Here is a 21,346-nt window from a genome sequence, read left to right as displayed (position 1 = left end):
CGTACTCAGTCCGAAAGACCAAATAGCACCGACAAATAGGAAGGTTTACGCCAAGATTTCTGGCCTAAAAGTTATTACAACCTTAATGTTCTAATTTGGATCTTAACACACTGAACCCTAGATGGTGTGAAATCTTTGCCATCTTAGTGAGCCCACGTTAAATAACACCAGATGATACTTCTGTGGATGGCTTCCTAGAACTTATTGATCTCCTCCCTCCTCGGTCATTAAAAATGTGATTTATTAGTCTGACATCTTTAATAGGGCAAAGCTCAGAGGTTTATTGCAAGGGCATTCTAGCTTCCATGTTGCCTTCGGCTGCTACCAAATCGCAAAAGCTGTCAAGATATCTATCTGCACTGCTTTCTAATAAGAAGCCGACTCTTCTTTCTTCTGAACTAAGTGGCAACCTCTACATATTTAAAGTGTTTTACACCTATTACATAGCAATGAATTAATTTTTCCCATTTCACCCTTCTCTTTCATGTAGAGTGAGGTGATCCCCCCCCCAATTAAATGCCGTCATTTTCTTAGTGTGAGGCTTGGCAGGACTCCAGCAGCAAGCGGGCTTGAACTGAAGGGGTCTGCTGCCAAGAGCCCCTGTGACCTCAGACAAAGGGCAGGTCTGCGACCCCACCGCCGTCCTCAGCCCAGAAGGAGACACCGCCACAATCAAGGAAGCTTTCAGGCGTGAAATCGCAAACCCAGCCATCTAAGCAGCACTGAACCGGTATATGAAAATACTGTAGTCCGAGCCAAGGGTCTGGGGCTTGTACTCTCACTTCCGGTCCTTGTAGCCATGGATCTTCATGTATGGGGACAAATATGTGTGTTCCACATCAAATTTAAATTCATACCTCTGGGATTTGGCCAGTGCCCAGCAGAAATTTGGGGGGCAACCCCCCCCAGTAGAATGTTAGCAGCAGGAGGTATTCAAATGAACAAATGCTGTGTGGGGCTGGATTCCTGCCCTGGATTTGAACCTTCAGCCCCGCTAAAGTCATGATCTCCTTTCCCTCCCATTTCTTCCAATAATGCATATCTAATTTGCATGTATTTTAGTAGCAGGAGCTGTATAAGAGGAGCAAGAACGGAGGAGGAGGAGAAATAGAGGTTTTTAAAAGAAAGAGCTATGGCTCTTTTGATTTTAGTCTGTTTAATTAGCCACCTCGTGTTTGTGGCATGAACCCAGAATTGGAGTTTCACATCTTCTAGATGTTGTCTAAATAAAGCGCGAAGAATCAGAATTGTTTGTGTCACATGCGTATGCTGCCAGGGACATCACGGGATGTGGAGGCTCTGGCCCAAGCCTGTAATTAAAAACCCTTCTGTGACTAATGAATGACTGCATTTGAGATTCGCGAGCATGTATGTGTTCGGTGATACCAAGATCAGGATCGTTCTGACTAACGCGTTTGAAGCAAAAAATGGGGTCCCAGCACTCACTTTCCGAGGAATTGTAAAATGCCTCACTTGCTTTTGACCTTCCTCTCCCCTTTCCCTTGTAACCGCCTTCTGTCAAATACAGCGGACATGGTGGTGGTCGCTCTGGAGAGACAGGTGCCCTGACCAGGACACTTTCCTTCTGCTGCTAAGGACTCCTTTCCTTCTTGGTTCCTCCAGGGGTAGGCGACCATAGTAGGTCCCCATGTCACAGGAGCAGTCCTAGTTAACAATATACTTTGTCCCAGTGTGTGAATTGATTCCTCTTCCACTCTCAAAAGTTTCTTGGTCCTCCTACCAAAGGAGCACTTCACAAACAGGGAATGGGAACGGAATTTCAGCTTTAGGACTTTTGTTGTTGAAATGTAGCCACAGGGTGTACCCGGCCTGTGCCACATGTTTCAGAATCATGCAAATATGACTTTGAATCCTATCTGTCTACCTTCTTTAGACATATGAACTTGGACAAGTTACTAACTCTCACAGAGCCTCCAGTTTCTCACCTATAAAATGAGATTAAGTCTAATCATTCAAGCACAAGAAAATTAAATATACAGTGCCCAGTATCGGTCCCTGTAAGTCAGGAACTAAATTTATATTTCCTTACCCCAATGCCCACTTCCTAACTTTAGTGGCAATATCTTTTCCATTTTAAATTACGCCTCTACTGTTGCATATCAATTCCAAGAGAAATAATGAATCTATGACATGATGAAAGTCATGGGTATGACTATAATTTTCAGCTCTGCCACTGATTGGAATCACAGAAGTTGTCTGAAAGTTGTACAAATTGGTAAATAACTCTATATCATGAGGATGGTGAGGGTAACAAGCATAGAATATTGAAAGGTTATTCTTTTTAACGGAGCAAGAATGTATTGATCACTTAAAAAAAAATTCCACCATTTGTGGCAGGAAGTGTACTGGATATCAAGTTGAGTTAGAAAACGAAGGGTGGCCTATGTCCTAAAGGACTTGACATCTAGTTGGAAAAGTTATAAATGGACCCAAATGCCACAGGGTTTCTCAGCCTCGGCACCATGGACATTCCATGCCAGAGAATTCTCTGTTGTAGCAATTGTCCTGTGCGTTGCTGGGTGTTTCTGGCATCCTTGGCTTTTACCCACTAGACTCCAGCAGCATCCTCCTACCCCAGTTGTAATATTAAAAAGTGTCTCCTGTGCAGCCAGCTATATAATGAACAAAATGAAAATGGAGGCCCTTGTTCAAAAGGCAGGGAGAAAGTGAAATTAAGGGTACTACAATATGTAGCTTTTTCCTTTATTCCGCAGTCTTTCTCTCCACTTGTCATGGCATTTTTAAAAATTTGCTATTTGATGTCAGTCTAAGTAAAGAAAAATTAAAACTACATTTAGAAGAATTTTACTATGCACATTGCAAAATGCCAACTTTAATTGCAAATATAAGAGCATTTAACTCAAATGCAGAAGGACAGAATTTGCACAACCCATTTGACATATCACATGCATGCACATATATTTTGCTCTTACTAGAACAGTGGAGACTTTGGCACAAAATATGTGCACGTTCTAACAACACTTTCCACCTTCAGCTTACTGCTGGACAAGAAAGGTCTGGAAGGAAGAATGGTTATCTCTTCCTTCCCCTCTAGATCATTATTTTCAGAGTAAGTGATTGGCTCATATGGGGAAATTGCATGAGTAAGAAAAGATATGATAGGTTCCTTGGTTGTTCACGTTTCTTAGAACGTCACTGTCTTCTTTCTGCACTCAAAGAAAGTTCTGATTCAAAAGCAGAATGTGTAGCCTGCTGGGCCTGTATCACCCCTGCTTACTCAGTCATCGGGGAAATGTGCTTCATTTGTACTACTTTTGGTCCTGCTGAATTCCCAGTCATGGTAGGCCACCAGAATTCTGTGCTCATGTTTTATGACAATGGGGTGGCGAAGAATGGCGTTCCCACATATTGTACATCTCATTTCTTAGGCCCATGCTGCATTGTCCCATCAGACTTCACTTACAAAGTACAAGTTCAAAGATAAAATTTTTTTTTTTTTGAGTTGGAGTCTCACTCTGTCGCCCAGACTGGAGTGCAGTGGCCGCTTCCGGCCACCGCAGCCTCAACTTGCTGGGCTCCGGCAATCCTTCTGCCTCAGCTTTCCCAGTAGCCGGAATTACAGGCATGCGCTACCACGCCGGGCTGATATTTTTGATTTATTATAGAGATGAGGTCTCGCTGCCCAGGCGGGTCTCGAACCCGCGGGCTCAGGCAATCCACTCACCTCAGCCTCCCAAAGGCGCGGGATTACAGGCTGAGCCACCGAGCCCGGCTTAAAGATAAAATTTTTAAGAACCATAATAGGCAGAGCATGTAACCAAGCAGGAGATCCTCTTGAGCACGCAGCCCTGAGAGAATGCAGTGGTGGTCAGACATTACCAGATGTTCCCTGGAGGGCAGAGTCATCCCTGATTGAGAACCCCCAGGGTGCAGTACACAGTAGGCCATGGCTTAGTGCCATGATGAAAAATCAGACATCATCATTATGGATTTGAAATGTGCTATTTCAAGCAGGAGCAAGAAAAGCTTGACCAAAGAGGAAGAATGTGAGCGGGAACTTAGGATACAAAAGTTTGGAAATTCTCTGAGCTTTTTCATTTCTGATATTTTATTTCGTTTCTTTTATGAAAAACGGTTTTGGTGGTGTTTAACTTCTTTCTTAGTGTGTCTTTTTCGTGGAATATTTTAAATTTTTGTCTTAGTAAAAGAAATTATTGTCAGTTTGTATGCCACTAATTGAGAAAGAAGTTACTAGAAACTTGGCTCTTTGTACTTATAATTATACATTATGTGTTTTACCTTATAGATTAAAAAACTATGAGCAATTTGATACTGAATGAAGAGATACATTGTGCTGCGAAAAATCCAGGTTTCTATATAAGTTATCAATCCTAGCATGGAATCAAGTTGCATAACTCCCTCTCCTTTTACAAAAGTCTAATTGAATATCTAATTAACATTAGCAGAAAAAACCTAGGCCATTCTGAAGACTTGGCATCAATATTGAGTGTGATCTGGAAATTAAAATATAAATATGAAAAGATAATCTCAAAGTTAATTTGAGGAATATCAGCTAAGCTAAACAGTGGTAGATGAACAGAAGACTAAGTGAGGACTCAAGGTACCCAAGTTTAAATTCCAGTTCCTTTTATTTATCCTTCTGTGCCTCAGTTTCCTTACCAGTACCAATGGTGATAAGCCCCATTCTGTTCCCTCACAGGGTTGTATCATGAGCATAAAATAAAACAGTGTGTGAAGTACCTTTGTTAACTACAAAAAGTGTGTGATCATTGAACAGTGTGTAGTTATCAATTACAGCAGAAGGATCTGAACCAACTAAATGTGTGATTGATTTTTTTTCTAGGCTATCTCTGAAAAGTCACAGGGTAAATAATGATAGTTGTTATAACAACCAACCATCGAATCTCAGTGACTTAACACCTGTCGTGGTCTGATGCAGGTCAGTTGGCTCACCTGTGTGACTCTCCTCCAGTCTGTGACTCAGAGACCCAAGTTTCTTCCATCTTGTGACAACTCTATTCTCAACATGTAGCCTCCACAAATGCTATAGCATGGGAAGAAAAGGAGAATGAAGGTTCATACGGGGGATTTCTACAGCCAGTCCTGGAAATATAAACCTAACATCTGCTCACATTCCATGCCGAGAATTTAGTCAAATGGCTTCAAACTCACTGCAGGGCAGAATGGGAAATGTAGCCTGTATGTGTGACCAGAAGAATAAGCAAGATTTGGTAAGAATCGATCTAATCTTTGCCACATTTCAGGAGGCATATGATGCTTCCCTGATATAAAAAGTCTTTTTAAATGTTTTTATAGACTAGATCTGGCCAAGAAAAATCTGAGAGATCACTGTCATTTAAAGTGATTTCTACTTAGAATTGATTTTGAGTCTAGACTGTTTCCTATTGGATAGAAGCAGTAGCATGCATATTTGAGCTAGCCTTCAAGGAAGCATTTATTTATATGATATTTGATTATATTAATGCAGTCAACAATATTGACTATGCAGTGGTAATATATATATTTAGCACAAAGCTAGCCATTGTGTTGAGACCAGTACACACACACACACACACACACACACACACACACACTCACACACACACACACACACACACACATTTATCAGGCCTCAACTCTTTATCCCAACCTTCAGCTCCAGAAACTATAAAGAGTTGGAGAATCAAAACTATCAAAATCACATAAAAGAACAGTGAGCAAAGAGCTAGTATATCCACAATTAAGTGCTGAGTTGTAAGGTTCTGACTATAAATCAGAGGTTGCAAACTTTCAGCCCATCGACTGACTTAATCCCATTTTGTTTGGACCACACAGTGTTTTGTTTTAAAAATCTGAACCAACATTGAAAACTCCAAAGATTCCATCATAAAATCCTCTTGGACAAATAGAAAATCTGGCAACATCCTCCCACCCATCCATGGTAACAGCCAACGGGGCTGAGAGGTAGCTGGCCCCTTGACATGGGACACACCCCTCCAGGCACCGTGTTCCCACCTTCCCTACCGAGGTTCCCCAGTAGGGAATTGCTATTTGTCCTTTGTCATGTGATTACAATGTTGCTTTCCCCTTATTTAGGAAATATTTCTTTATACTCATGTATCTATCAAAATTAAGAAATGAAAGAAAGAACAAGAAAATCTCGTGTTTCACAAAATATGGGATATAAATTGTGGTGTTAAAGGATACTCTCAAACACTTACTATGCAAAAAGACTGCATCTGTGTCCAAAACATATAACCTGCTATTGCCTCATCTTACCAGCCTGGCCTGGTAGACACTTAAAATAAAAACAAACCACCTTTATTGGGGTAAAATTTGTATATCACAACATTTACCCAAAATCAGTATACAATTCAATGATTTTAGTAAGTGTATTGGGTTGTGCAACCAATACCACAATGCAATTTTTTAGAACTTTCTATGACTCTCAAAATCCCATCATGCCCATTTAACAGTTATTTCCTGCTCCCATCCTCAGTCCCGGGCAACCACCGATCTGTGTTCGTTCTCTAACCGATAGACATTTGCATTTTTAAATCATGCTCTGAGAGCCATACGGTATTCAGAGGAGAAGGACCTTACTCCAGTCTTACACAGGAAAGATTACTCCACATATAAAGTAGTCCTTTGGAAATATGTATAAATAGATGCTGACAAAAGAGACAGATATTCCAGGCCTACTCTCATTTTTTTGCGTAACACCTAATGTGTAACACCAGATTTTTCCAAATAATTTCATGAGTGGTTTTAAGATTGGCTAGGTAATTTTTCTTTGTATTTGTGTATAAGAAAGATTACAAACCACATCATACTATTACGTTGATGCTTTTCATTGTTCCTAATCAATACAACGATAACAATGAACAATATTCAAGTCAAACATTTCACAAATCCTTTTCTTCTCCTCTCTACTTACTGGAGAATCAGAGGTCCTTGAAGACCCAGAGCAAGCCATCCCCTCCATAGAATATTAAAGATTAGCTTTCAACAAGTCTCTTTTCAGACCTCAGAACATTTAGAGTCTGTATCCTTTGTTAGGTAGTTTATGAAGAGTTTCTTCCTGTGACGTTTCTTCTGTTGTTTCTTGTACTATTCAGTTCTTGTCTTTACATAAATTCGTTTGACATATGTTTACCATGTCACCTTGGACATCAATTTTATTATGTTTTAAGGACAACTAGAGCTCTTGTGCATCTCTGTATTCTTGGTACAAAGCCTTGATATTCTGCCTTTCCTATAGTAGGTGTTTCATAAAACCTGTTGACAAATAGATGTCATTTATGAATTACATTGAAGAATTATGACTTGTTAATTCTTCAGCTTTAAATGCAATAAAAATAAAATGTGTTCGTTGGGTTAGGATAGAAAGGATTTAGCAAGCTTTTGTTTGCTTGTTTATCATTGAAAGTAAGACTGCCGGAACAGCTCAAAACAAGAAGTTAGTCTGCTTATTTTAGTATCTTAACAATCGAATTCGCTTAACTATTTCATGTGATCTATTGCTCACAGTCAGCCATTTAGTCGATTAAACAAGGAAGTCTGGGTCCAGCCTAGAAGCAGTTTTGCTGTTTGCCACTTTTTCTGTTGCTTCTGGGTTTTTTGTTCTTTTTGTTCTCCGTGGCTTTATTTGTGCCTTTCTGCTTTTTCCATCCCAATCTAAGTCTCTCTTTCTCTTCCCTGACCCCCTTGTCTATTTGCATCTCTGCTGTGGCCTGTGTTTGGTTGTTTTTCTCTGACCGCCTCTTATGGTGTCAGCATCCCCCAAGGTCAGGGACATTTTCAGAGTACCCACGCTGGCTCACCTCACAGAGCAAGATCAGGAAGTCATTTGTGGGCAAAAATGTGTCCTATGGGACACACAGGCAATCTTTAACTTCCCGTACAGATATCCGTGCTAATAAAAAAATTTAAGGCAAAGAAGGAACAAAAGAAAAAATAGCAAATTCTCCAAATAGAAAACAACTGAAATATTTTAAAATATAAGGAAATACCACATTATATAATCCTAATCTTTGATTCGATCCAAATGAGATTTAACAAACGCCACTTACAAGGAGAGAGTCTATATATTTGAATGAGCTGCACATCTGTATTAAGACTATGAGATGCATCCTCTTTTTAAAAATTGCCTAGTGTCTAAATATGAAAATACAAAGACAACACTTTTCAAAAAATCTGGATGAGCAGTCTTTCAGGCCAAGGTTATCACCTGACTGGAGAAACCACAACTTGAAGACAAGTTTTCTTTTAAATATTTTGTGGATGTTTTCACCCACATCTGATATTATCCATCAAGCCGCCCTGAGATCTTGAAAAACAGTTTTTAAAATGAGTGAGTGTTCCTTCCCGGAGAAAAATAATTCTACAGATGTCACATCTTCACCCCGCCACAAGACTGTTCCCCCAAAACTCGCCAGCTCTCCCGCTGCTTCATATTCATTAATTAGTCTGAGGCTTCCTTCGTGTTTCGTTTACAAAGCCACTTAAACCCACGCACCCATTTAACATATTTATGACCCCGGTTTTCTTTCTGTTCTCTGAGACTGTACCGTAATTGTTCTCTGGAACCAGGGATTTCAGAGAGCCTTCCCTGCTGAAAAGAGACAACATAAAGAAGGAAATGAATGTGTGCGGGTTGAATACCTTCAACAAAACAACTGGGTGCAGTTTGGCCCCTGTCCACCCCCCTCCCGAGGTCACTTTAATTGAGTGGAGCCTCAACCTCTATTGAGTGTATGGGAGACTATGAACTCTTAACAACACTCCATCTCAGGTTATTTATTTATGGCTTAAATGATTTGTTATTGCTACTTGAATTTAATACACCCTCTGGGAACCAAGATGGCAGCATCGTGTTACAGAAAAACTACAAGTTATTTTAAAACTGTAATTGACGTTTTATGAGAGCCATAAAATCTTTCTGAACAAATAACTTACCATTAGTCAGAACCTTCAGCAGGAGATCTGTAAAATTAAGGCTACGGTAGAACAGTACTGTACTTGTGTGTGTCTGTCTGTGTGTGTGCTGGGGAGGGGTGGGGTCCCAGGCAAGTGGAGAAGCAGCAGAGAAATTCCAGTGATTAGTTCTCGTGACTTCTGCACATCTTGGTTCAAATCATCATGCTCTGGAGTCAGAGTGACCTGAGAAATGGTACTGAGGATTCCCAGGAAGGATGCCCTGCATCTGATGAATGCAGGTCCTCCATCTTTGGCTAATGAGTTGAAACAACTTCTCAGCCAAACACCTGGTATGCTGTAGCCGTACTCTCCAGCTCAGCTGTGTCAGCAGAATTGCAACTAGACTATCACCTCCTTGGGCTACAAGTCCCAACCCTATGTGGATTCTTAAGAAGTTAATAGGAACACTGAGAACCTATCGTGGACAGGTTTGGTCCATCTCATTTTCTGGTCCAGCAGAACATGACATTTTGATGTTGCTTCAAGATAATAGGATAGTTTGGGGCTGTAACACACCCAATTCCAAAAATAGCGTGTGCCGGTTTTTGGTCTCGTAAGATGCTGTGGTGGACGCCACCCAGAGCCTCCTCCAGGACTGAGGTGCTCCTTCCTGTTCCTCCAACTGTCTTGAGTGTTGGCTGCTGAGCCCACAGCTGCATCTCCAGGAATCGCCTTTGGCAAAGCTGAAGTTGGCCCACTCAAGTGACTCTCCCTCCTCCAAAGTAGTCCACATCCACTGAGGAGATACAAAAGCCCAACTTTCTTGCCTGAGTTTTGGACAACTCCGAACTGCTAGCCCACTTCCAGACTACCTGTAGAATCACCTGAGGGCTTGGTCACAGTTCACTCCTCTGTCTGCCCCACCTGGCTTCCGAGAGCGCTCCCCAGGAAAGCTCCTGCGCACTCAGAATGCATTCCCAGGGGAGCCCAACCTAAGACAGGTGTTCACTTTGCTTTCACCCACCCTTCCGGCCAACGTGATACCCTCAGGATTCACTTACCCACTAGTTGAGGGAGCTCGCAGGTCTTCTCATAAATAGCACATATTTAGCTGGCTTCTTGCCTACCTGTGCTCTGCTCTTCTCCTTAGTAGGTTCCAAATGCTCAGCTCTGAAACCCCCGCCAAATCCTACTTCTGGCTCTTGAATTTTGGTCACGTTTTTATCTCATTTGGATCTTGGCTTTTGCCACCTGGCTTTGACTCGGAGTGCCCATTCTGTCTCTTGGGGATAATTTTTGTAACCAATAGGAAGAAACTCCTCCCGCCAGGCTGCAGTTGACAAAGGCATCCAATCCCTGATCTGGTATCTGTCTAGCTAAGGCTGGTCTCTCTTCCCACGGAGCCCTCCACCCCACCTGCCTACCAATGTTTCAAAACAAGCACATCAGGCAAAGGGAAACTAGGAACACTAAAAAAAAATATGTTTTTGAATATGCCATGAATGATAGGAGAGTACGATATTTAGATTTTGCTAAGTCTTACTCTTCTGAAAGTGCTAAAAATGTGCCAGGCACTTCACAGCACACAGGATACAAAACTGGATATAAGTGCGCAGATGCAGAAATAAATAGCACAACATAAAGTTTATAATGATATGCCTGATTATATAGAATAATATATACAAGATGAAATTAAAAGACATCTAAGACACTAAATTCCTCCTCCTTCTCCCCAACACACACACACACACACACACACACACACACACACACACACACACACACCATGTTAAACTTCATTTTCTGGATTGCTGGGTTCTGATTACTTATCTATAGGACAGAAAATTGCCATATCCTGGGGGTCCTTTCTATTTTCAAAGTGCTCCAGTTATTTGAAAGTCCTTTTCAGGGACTTTTAAAATATACCTGGGATTTGTTTTAATCAGGCATGGTTAGACACGAAGACACAGAGATGACTATCATGAAGGAAGATGTTTATATTCACAGATCCTTAGAGACAGGGACACAGCACACCATGCAGGGTTGCACAGTGACACATCGGAGTCCTCAGGAAGCAGAGGAAGCAAGAGAGAAAAATGTGGACAAGATTCTTAATAGTAGTTTCCTCGGGAGGGAACCAGAGAGGCAGGGTAAGGAGGATTAAGATTGGCTAGTTTGAGTAATTCCAGTGGGTCGTGGGACATAGTCACTGTACCATTGTCCGGTACCTGGCCCGAAGGTGATTAGGACAGGTGGACAGTGGCTCTGAGTGGGAGAGCCAGAGAAAGAAGGTGATACAGGTATTCTAAAGTTCTTTTCAGAGACGGTTTAAAATGTATCTGAGGTTTGTTTTAACCCATTTGTCTCACTTGTCTTCTCTGTAGATATGGAGAAAGCTCCCTCCCTGGAGGTTCCTCATGACTCTGTGCTTAATTGTCTCTGGGTTTGCATATGAAAGACCTACTCTTAGGCACAGGCAAGTAGTTTGCTGTATCAATAAATTATCTAGTCCCACTAGGGTCAGCAAGGTTCAGATGTCAAACATCAAATACAGAAATGAGCTAAAATTGCCTCTGTGCTTTTTCCACCCAAAGTCCTGGTTTGGACCTCTGATTCTAAATTTCTTTTCAGAGATGGTTTAAAATGTATCTGAGGTTTGTTTTAGCCCATTTGTCTCACTTATCTTCTCTGTAGATATGGAGAAAGTTCCCTCCTTGGAGGTTCCTCATGACTTTGTGCTTAATTTTTTTTTTTTTAATCTTCCACATCTAGTAAGTTAATATTGGTAACTGATCATTCTTTTATCTGTATTTCTTTAACTTTTTAACATAAGAAGTGTGAAAGTCAATTTTCCTTCCATAGTCACTATTCCTTTTACACCTATATCCAGCATAAGTCACAAAAATGCTCACTTGATTCTTCTCTTATAAAATAATTTTTGCCATTTTGTTGCCTGGAAAAGCAAGCATAACTCATTTAAAAATTTTAAATTAATTAAAAACATAGATACTGTATTTTGATTAAATAAAAAACAATAGTGCGACTTACAGGAAAAAAAAAATTCTTATAGGAAAGTGAACAGCTTCTTTTTAGTAACAGAAGAAAAAGCAGAAGAGCCCAAATGGAGTATCACTGAATAAAGTATATGAGCAAAAGCAAGAATTGACAACAGCCGGGCTCGGTGGCTCAGCCTGTAATCCCACGTCTTTGGGAGGCTGAGGTGAGTGGATTGCCTGAGCCCTTGGGTTCGAGACCCGCCTGGGCAGCGAGACCTCATCTCTACAAAAAATCAGCTGGGCGTGGTAGCGCATGCCTGTAATTCCGGCTACTTGGAAGGCTGAGGCGGAAGGATCGCCGGAGCCCAGCAGGTCGAGGCTGCGGTGGCCGGGAGCGGGCCACTGCACTCCAGTCTGCGTGACAGAGTGAGACTCCAACTCAAAAAAAAAAAGAATTGACAACATTCAGATTTTAGACTTTGTTCTGGAGAGCTCAAAGCACTTCAGAAACAACAAATATAAGGGGTAACTAGCAATAATAGCACACGTTTACCTTGAGGTAGAGACAATTTAATTTTTGGAAAGAAACTTGCTGCACAGGAAGACGAAAACACACACTAACTTAACCCTCTAGATGCTCCCACTGACCCAAAGAAGGTCAGTCACTGAAATGTGGTCTCAGTGAATGTCCACTTGTGGAGAAAGTTCAAAATCCATACTTGATGGTTACTCTGCAGGAGAACTAATAAATGGGTGAGTTTTTTAAATTTTCTGAAGCTCAGCATTTGGGGCAGTCCAGTGCTTATTTTGGAACTCTCTGTTTTGTCTTTGCCCTCCTTTTTGGGGGGGAGTGAGGGGCAATTGTTTGGTTTTTGTTTGTTTTTGTTTTCTGTGGAGGAACAAGAGAAGAGCTCAACGTACTTTTCACATTTTACCTCAGACTTAGATGTGTGTGACCTGCGAGCTCAAATACCTTTTGGAGCCAGTATTTTATGGTTAAATAATGCAACCTGCACGCCATCCCTGCACCCCAAGGAAACGCAAGAACGTAGAAACTTCTCTGTCTAGTCTGTGTGCATCATGGGGAGAGGACATTGAGGAGGTAAGTGGAGTGTTTCCCTTCCCTGAGGGTCTTTAACGTCTGTGCTCATGGCCAGCCAAGACTCACACCTCAGCATCATCTTTGACTTATTTTCCCTGAGACAATTTATCAACCCATTTGCCTCAAATTTCCACACACTGCCAAGGTTTTATCAGTCCGAACTGCTCCTTACCATTGCCATGAATGCAGCTTCTTTCAAAGCTCCTTCCTGAATTTTCTGAGTTGCCTCTGCGTGTGCCAGCACAGCTTCCTCTAAAGGTTGACGCTACCACCACATCTATCTTTCAAAACCAGCCTCTTGTTCGCGTCACCAACCCCCACCACTGCTTTAAAGCTTTCAACAATTTCCCACTAGTAGCAATGAATGGCCACCCTTGGCCACTGTTGGCTGGCCATTTGCTCTGTGCCAGGCATGCCTTTAGTCATTCATTCTTGCAAGCACTCCCTTGAACGGAGGTGGGCACTGAGGTGGCTCAAAAAGTGGAATCCCTGGCCTTTGGTCTCTCGTCTCTCATGGTCTTCATGAGTAGACGCTACCTCTTTCAGAAGGCTATTCAAATATTCCAAATTCCTTATCTGGTGATTCAAGAAGCTGAAAACTCAAGGCTCAAATTCTTTTTCACTACTTGAGCTCTCTGTTTCATCCCAAGCTAAATGATTTCTCTTTCTAGTGAACCACTCACATGCCTTCGTTTCTAACTAGTCAGATAATGAGTTCCTTAAATGTAGGTGCACCATGTTATATACTTCCTTCTAGCTCCCATAGTATCATTATTCCCAGATTAAAATGTCTTGGTTGTTTTGGAAGAGTTTGTTCCTTCTTCAGGAGATTCAGCATATTTGATCTTGCGTCCTCAAACCGCTTTCACAGCTGCACGTCTGGGCTCTGTCTCTTTTGGAATGTTGGAGATGCTTTCTTCCACTGAGAAGCGTCAGAAAACAGACACGTTGAAGCTCCATGCTAGGCAGGACCCTAAAATATGTAGATTTATGACATAGCTTGAAGCGTTTGTTCACTTGCTTTAAAGGAGACGAAAGATGTGTATATTAAAAGTATCAATGTCTAAAATGCCAATGAGGGGGCCACATGAATTCAGAAATTGTGGGGAAATAACAAAACTTCCTATGAGATTTGGATTGCTTATAACGACACCATCCAGTCCCAGTTACACATTTTGTACACTAAGCAACGGAAATATCACCATGGTCATCCTCGATGAATTCCTCTATGATGTGTTTAGGCTACCTGGGCTGATCATGGTGATGGAAACAGAAGCGATGCCTCAAGGGAGCCAGAGCGTGTGTTCAAGACAGAGGGCAAGGGGAGTAGGCGTGGCCTTGGACATAGATACCTGCTACTTCTTTCTGGACACTCGGAGATGGGGTTGATTCAGCATCTACGGTTTCTCCACTACCAACTGACTTCCTTCTCAGCAGTGATTTTCTTTTCTTTTCTTTTCACTTTTAAATTTTATTATCTTAAAATTGTGGGGTACAATTTGGGGTTGGAGGTACAGATGCTCATTATGCAGGTACCCTTGTTGATGAGGTGTGCCTCCCCTTCCCCAGGCAGATTCCCACCACAGCCAATCCCATATCCCTGCCCTCCCACCCACCCCCCGGGCTCCCCGCAGTTTTCCACTACTGCCAATCCTAGCAGTGATTTTCTTTTCTTTCTTTTTTTTTGAGAAAAAGACATTGAGTGTATTTGATATGGGGGAAAAAGGCTCAGGAGTGATATAATTTTTATACAAAAGTTTTGTATATGATAATTAATTGAATACCCTTTAAAGAAGATAGAATAACAAAAATTAGAGAGAAGAAAGGTATTAAATACTAGACCTGGGTATCATGAAAAGTAGCCTTTCTCTGTGGATGTCACTAAAAATGGAATTTGTGTCTGGTTGGAATCTTTTAATACATTTCAGTCAGCGTGACCTGTTATATTCTCTCTTTTAAGTTTTGTAGCTCTGAACTCATTGATTTCACTGTTGTCACCAGATCTATTCCATAAAGCCTGAGTTAAGGAATTCCTAGAGGCTTCCTAAATTCATGCTGTGTTAGAGAAGGCTTTGACCTCTGGGAAGACCAAGGTGCTCTTATCTCCACTCCACCATAGAGTGGCCTCTCACTGGAGAAGGCAAATGGGTGGTAGCAAGACTCTGAAGCTCCTAGCAGCGATTTTCAATCCTGGCAGCCTGGTGGAATCACCTGGGATTTTGACAGATGGATGCCCAGATCCCACTCCTTGAGACTGGATTACATCTCAGGCAGTTCCAGTACTTAGGAACAGGCTGGGAACTTTAGTTCTTCTGGACCCTTCTACCAGGTGAGTGTGGCCTGTGAAGCAACAACCTCTGGAGGCACCCAAACTCATTGGAAATACAGAGTCTCAGACCCCATCCTAAAGCTGTCAGATCAAAATCAGCCTTCTGACCAGATTTTCATAAGGTAAGTATGCACATTCAGGTTTGAAGACGTTCAACTCTAGGCTTTGCTCTTCCTAGATAGTTTCTTACCTCTTGGGTTTTCAGGGTTCTCATGGCTTCTACTAACTCAATGGCTGTTCTTTATCTGTCCTGCTTTTTTTTCTGTTTTGAATTGCTAACTGTCTCCAAGTTTAAGACACATGTTGACTTTCCCACCACCTCACCCCAACCCATCCTGGTCCCCTCAAGCTCTAACTGATTCTGTTACACAGAACAACTATCCCCATTGGGCAGAGCTGCCTCAGCCCTGCGGCCAACCTGCCGAGCAGCTGCATGGGAGGAGTCTAATCTTCTGTGGCTGGGTCTGGAGACACCCATTGCTAGAAGCCGCCTTTCCTTGGGTGAGGCTGTGGCCTGACAGGTATCCATAGAGGCCTCCTCTCTCTGATTCTTTTCCTTCTGGGGCCATCACCCTTGGAAATTACCATCATATCTCACTTTTGAGAAGCTAACCTTTGCGCTAAGAGATGGTTCCACGAGGGAGGAAGAAAGTTTTGGGGTTGATGAACTGGGCCTCCAGGGATAAATGGTCCATGAAGTGATTCATTCTGGGAAACAGGCCCGGGCCTGAGGGTGAAGCCAGTCTGATGCTTTTTGGTTTGATTTAGGTCAGAAAATGAAAGCATCGACAGAAACTGCTGGCGGAGATAGAAGTTGTTTTTCAAAGTATGCCTAAATCTTCTTTTATTGAAATCCAAGATATGTCACCATGGTGTTACCTTTAGAAACAAATGCCATCTGGAGAAAGCAGTAAGACATGAGGAAACTGCAGAGGACAGCCCCAAGAGGTTTCCTGCACCCTGTCCTCGCTGCTGCTTCCTATTCCCAGTCCTGGCGATCTACCTTCTTCCTACAGTTCCCGTCTTGAGACTTCCTTCCTGATGAGATTTCTACCAGCCCCTGTATTTGCATTTTTAAAAAACGACCCTAAGGAGAAGTTGTGATCTAAGCAAAGGAGGAAAAAACAAAAACAAAAATACTACTACAGGCATTTCGGGAGGGCTGTTCATTGTTTTGCTTTTTTGAGGGCAAAAAAGGGGATACCTTTCCCTGAATCATCTCAAGACATTTTCCTTCCAGATCATTCTCAGTAAGGATTTGTTCCAAACCCTTGAGAGCAGGGAAGCCAAGCAAAGGACGATCACAGGTTAGATTTTTTTTTTTTTGAGTCTGACCTGAGATGACCTGCTGTCAATGAATTTAAGAACTTTCGTCTTCATAAATATACCAGAGGTGGTCATGGAGAGATTTGCAATCAGTTAACCAGTCACCTTTTTTTTTCTTTTTTTTTTTTAGAGTTGGAGTCTCACTCTGTCACCCAGACTGGAGTGCAGTGGCCGTTCCCGGCCACCGCAGCCTCGACCTGCTGGGCTCCAGCGATCCTTCCGCCTCAGCCTTCCAAGTAGCCAGAAGTACAGGCATGCGCTACCAAGCCCGGCTGATTTTTTGATTTATTGTAGAGATGAGGTCTTGCTGCCCAGGCGGGTCTCGAACCCACGGGCTCAGGCAATCCACTCACCTCAGCCTCCCAAAGGCGTGGGATTACAGGCTGAGCCACTGAGCCCGGCTCCAGTCACCTTTAAATCGACGTGTAGATGTGCCTGGGTTTAGAAAAAATAATGTTAAAATGCAAACTACAAATTAAACCAAGGAAGGACTATACTGTAAAATTTAAGCTAAATAAGAGCCTCTGAGTTATTTGCTCAAAGATAAATACCACTTTGATGAGAAATCTGTGGGACAGAAAAATAAAAGAATCAATTGGAAATTAATTCAAAATTAAAATAAAGTTCTTCTGAAATATTTTCTGTAACACTCAGCATAAATATGATTCTACTCACAATTAGAATAAGAATATACCATTGGTACAAATTAAGGTAAAATGACTCTGTGCACACTTTTCTTGGCCTGAATATTTGAGCTCTGACCCTAAAATTTGTGTGTTAAAGCCCTAACCTTCAAGGTGATGGCATTAGGAGCTGGGCCTTTGGAGGTGATTAGGTCATAAGAATGGAGCCCTTAGGAATGGGATGAGTATTCTGAAAAAGAGGCCCAAGGAAGCTGCCTCTCCCTTTCTGCCAGAGGAGAACACAGCAAAAGGTGAGTTCATGAACCCGGAAGTGGGCCCTCACCGGATACTTACCAGCTGGCACCCTGATTTTGGACATCCTAGACTTCAGAACTGTGAGAAATAAGTCTCCATTGTTTATAAGCCACCCAGCTCATAATATTGTGTTATAGCAGCAGAACAAACTGACACACTGTAAGGGCTAAGAAATTTTGCACATTTCTAGTTCAACACTATTCTCTCACACTGGACATGTGTTCAGCTCAGTCTCAGTCATTTGAGGATGTGGCAGATTGCATTTTCCAAAAGGGGTCAAAGAAGGCATCCCACCCCACGTGCTATACTTAACAGTGCAGCTTTAACAATCCTACCATAATCCTCCCATGGAAAAATGAAGCTGTCCCCTGAGAAAGCAGAAGTGACACTATGGGACTTCTGCGGTTGGGTCTCCCTGGGTCTTGTCAGACACCTGCTGTTGGATACCAGACACCATGTTGTGAGAGGAAGCCCAAACAGCCTTTGGAGAGGCTGATGTGGAGAGGGTCTGAGATCCTGAACCTATGGCCCTTGCAGAGCTTCTAGCCAATAGCCAGAGCCAGCCTGGCAGCTTTGTGCCGAGTCAGCTTGAAACTAGGTTCCCCAGCCCTAAGTCCAGCTGCTCCTATGAATCTTGGGAGGAGGAGCGGGGAGACCAACCTAAATTGCAGATTCATGAGCAAAAGAAATGGTTTTTTGCTGTGTTAAGTCACTAAGTCATGGGGTGGTTTGTCACAAGGCAAGAGATAATGTATACAAAGCCTTCCCCGTGCACCCTACAGGGTTGTGCAAACATCTCAGGATCTCAAGCCGAGATTCTGAAACCCAGCATCTTCAGTTTTTCCTTGGGAAATGAGGTGAAGCCATGTCTACCCCCAAGGACCACCCATCATCATTCTTCCACTGTCTTTTCCACCCCTTCATCTCTCCACCCCTTTCTGTGGACCAGGAAGCCCACCCCCCCATGTTTTAACCACTCGGGGGCCTCTCCCCTCCATCTTCTTGGCTACACTTTTCCATTCTCCCCTTCAGTACAACCCTGATCTACCTCAGGCTCCCGAAAACAAAAGGAGCCTCTCCGGGGGCCAGGCAGTCAAAGGACTTTTCTGAACAGAAGGAATGATACGGAGATGGGAAACCACACACAAACACACACAAATAGCCCAATCATTTACCCATCCCATCTATATTTTGTTTGGGGCCAGAAGGGAACAGAATGACTACCAGAAGGAGATAATCGAGGGAAAAAAGTCTTACGGAACAGGTGATTTTATTTGATTTTCCTTTAAAAAATATTTGAAAATAAACAAGTCAAACACCAGCCTGTGATATACGCAGCTCTTCTGACTCCCTGACAATTGATTTGAGGAAAGAAGAGAAGGGATGTTGAGGCTGGAAGGCCTCCTCGTTTCCTTCTATCTCTTCAGCTTGGTTTCCTCCTTGGGTACTGTGCTGTTGGACCTAGAGGCTGCAGTGGCCCCAGGGCCAGGCTGAGAAGCTACAAAGAAGTTCCCACTGGACATCTGGCCTGGGGGTACTTGAGCTATCTGGTTCAAGAAATCCTGAAGGTCAGCAGAGGGGCAGGCGGGGTGGTTCTCCACGGCCCACTGGTGCCTGGGATCCGCGAACCAAATGAGATGTGATAAGGTATCTGTGTGGGTATCTGGGGAGATTCCTACATCCAGCCCACTCTATGATGTCATCCACCTTTCCATCCATCAGTGCAAAGCAGGGGATCTTGAGGCCCGGCTCACTTGACGCTGCCCAAATGTCTCCTTCCTCAGCAGGATGCAACCTATGACACTCAGCACGGTGCCACTCTTAGGTTCCCGGTTCATTTCAAATCTCCTGTGCTTTCCTTGGCATCAGCTATGCATCATGGTATTCACTGCCTCCTTGAGGTCATCTTGCAACTTGGACGGAAACTCATTCACTGACCGGCCCGGCTGGTTCTCTGTCATCCATTTCATTTCATATTCCTTTTGCCTTTCTGCATTGCTGACAATGTCTCAAATTGCTCGCAAAACTTTGAAGGCCTCCTCAGGCCGGGGATGATGATTTGTACTGGGATGAGCCATCACTGCCAGCTGTCTGTAGGTCTTCTTCAGTTCAGTATCTGTTGCTTCAACCCCCAGTACGTGGAAAGGGTTTAGCTTATCCTCAGAAACCGTAGCTATGGTCAAGAGTCGAGATGCTTCTTCAGGCTGGCAGTCGCGTCCACGAGAAGCAGTGGTTATTAGTCCTCTGCTTGACCCAAGGCAACTCCAGCCAGCTCCACTGTGCTATTCTTACCAGCTGCTGCCATGGGCTGCTGTCTCTCAGGGGACTCAAGTAACACTGCAAGGCTGGAGAATTCAGTCAAGAGAAGAGCCTGGTGGCCTTATCCTAACCGGTCACCTAGTCCCACCGTAAACCATCAGTCTAACTGCAGACAGCCCAAAAAGAGGGCCAGAGCCAAGAGCAGAAAAGCACCCAGTAGCCGAAGAAAATGGGTCAACAGCCCTGCCCCACTCCTGGCTTAGAAATTGGAACATCACCCGGGCCCAGCCCCTCAGCCGCCCTGCCCAGACTCCCACCCAAACTCGAAAAAGATGCAGATCACTGCTTTTCTGCTGCCTGCATGCATAGATGAGATGGCCACAGGCTTCTATGTACTCTCCCAGATACCAGCAGTCCAGTCAGCCATCAGAAGCCTGCCTGTCCAAACTGACACAGTTCCTCTGTCCCCCACAATCCTAGGCCCCTGTGCTTTGCTGCCTGACTTTGTTCTCGGCCTAGCGGACATCGACTAGGGGACCTGGGACCTCTACATCCACTCCCCCGAGAATCCTCCTTGGTTGGAAAGTGATGGTGCTGCTGTCTCCGGGATGGGGGTTTCTTTCCACTGGACACATGTGAAAAACTCATTAGGAAACTTAAGAGATTTCTCATCATCATATACCTCTTCCAACTCTTCTTCATCTTCTCCAAAGCTGGAGAGGTACAATGGCAGAAGTTGTTAGAAGAGCAATCTCCTCCCTTAATCTAAGGCCCTTCAGGGATTCCAGGGGTTCCCTGGCAGTTGCAAGCAGATGGAATGGAAAGAAAAGAAGAGTTCCCAATCCTCTTGGTACCCAGTCTCATTTTCTCTTGAGGGTTCCTGACTCGCTGCTGACTCTTCTTCCAAAGATGCCTCATTCTGACCAGGGTCTTCTCCATCCCTAGGTGGTCCTGGACCCCTTTGGGGCCATGACTTGGATCCGACCAATGGGCTGGGTTTGGGGGCTGTGTGTACTTAGGACCAGAGGGCTCTGTGAGGCAGTGGGTACCTTTAGGAGCAGAATCTGCTGGATTCCTGAGTCCTGAGAGTGAAAGTGTTTCAGGGTCCATGGAAGGTCCTATAGCCCTCAGGGAGGCACCGCCACAGTGGTGGGCTCCACACAACCCTCTGTCTCCATGGTGCTTCTGGGCCATGACCCCAGGGCTTCCTGAGGTTTTTAGGTCACAGTCATCATGGTAAATTCTGATGCTGAAGAGTGGCGGTAACTCCTCCCCCACGAGCAGCTGGAGTGAATATTTCAGGGAGCACATTCTACCTTCAGGGAGTAAATAATTCTCAAAATGTATGCAAACATATACACAGTACACACATTATTGGTCATAGTACAGAAACTAACTAACCCCAGGAGGGTAAAAATAGCCTAAGTAGCAACATAGTCCATTAGACTTAAAATAAAAAAGGAGACTGACCTGG

At 43.4% G+C, this 21,346-nt stretch overlaps 1 pseudogene; it reads right to left on the bottom strand.

Moving 5' to 3' along the window:
- Window positions 1-18,866: 18,866 nt before the first annotated feature.
- LOC103257961 lies at window positions 18,867-21,066 on the bottom strand (annotated as a pseudogene).
- Window positions 21,067-21,346: the final 280 nt, after the last annotated feature.

The sequence above is a fragment of the Carlito syrichta genome, unplaced genomic scaffold (assembly GCF_000164805.1).
Source record: "Carlito syrichta isolate Samal-C Ts95f unplaced genomic scaffold, Tarsius_syrichta-2.0.1 Scaffold301912, whole genome shotgun sequence".
Classification (NCBI taxonomy): Eukaryota; Metazoa; Chordata; class Mammalia; order Primates; family Tarsiidae; genus Carlito; species Carlito syrichta.
This window is presented reverse-complemented; position numbering and strand designations above follow the sequence as displayed.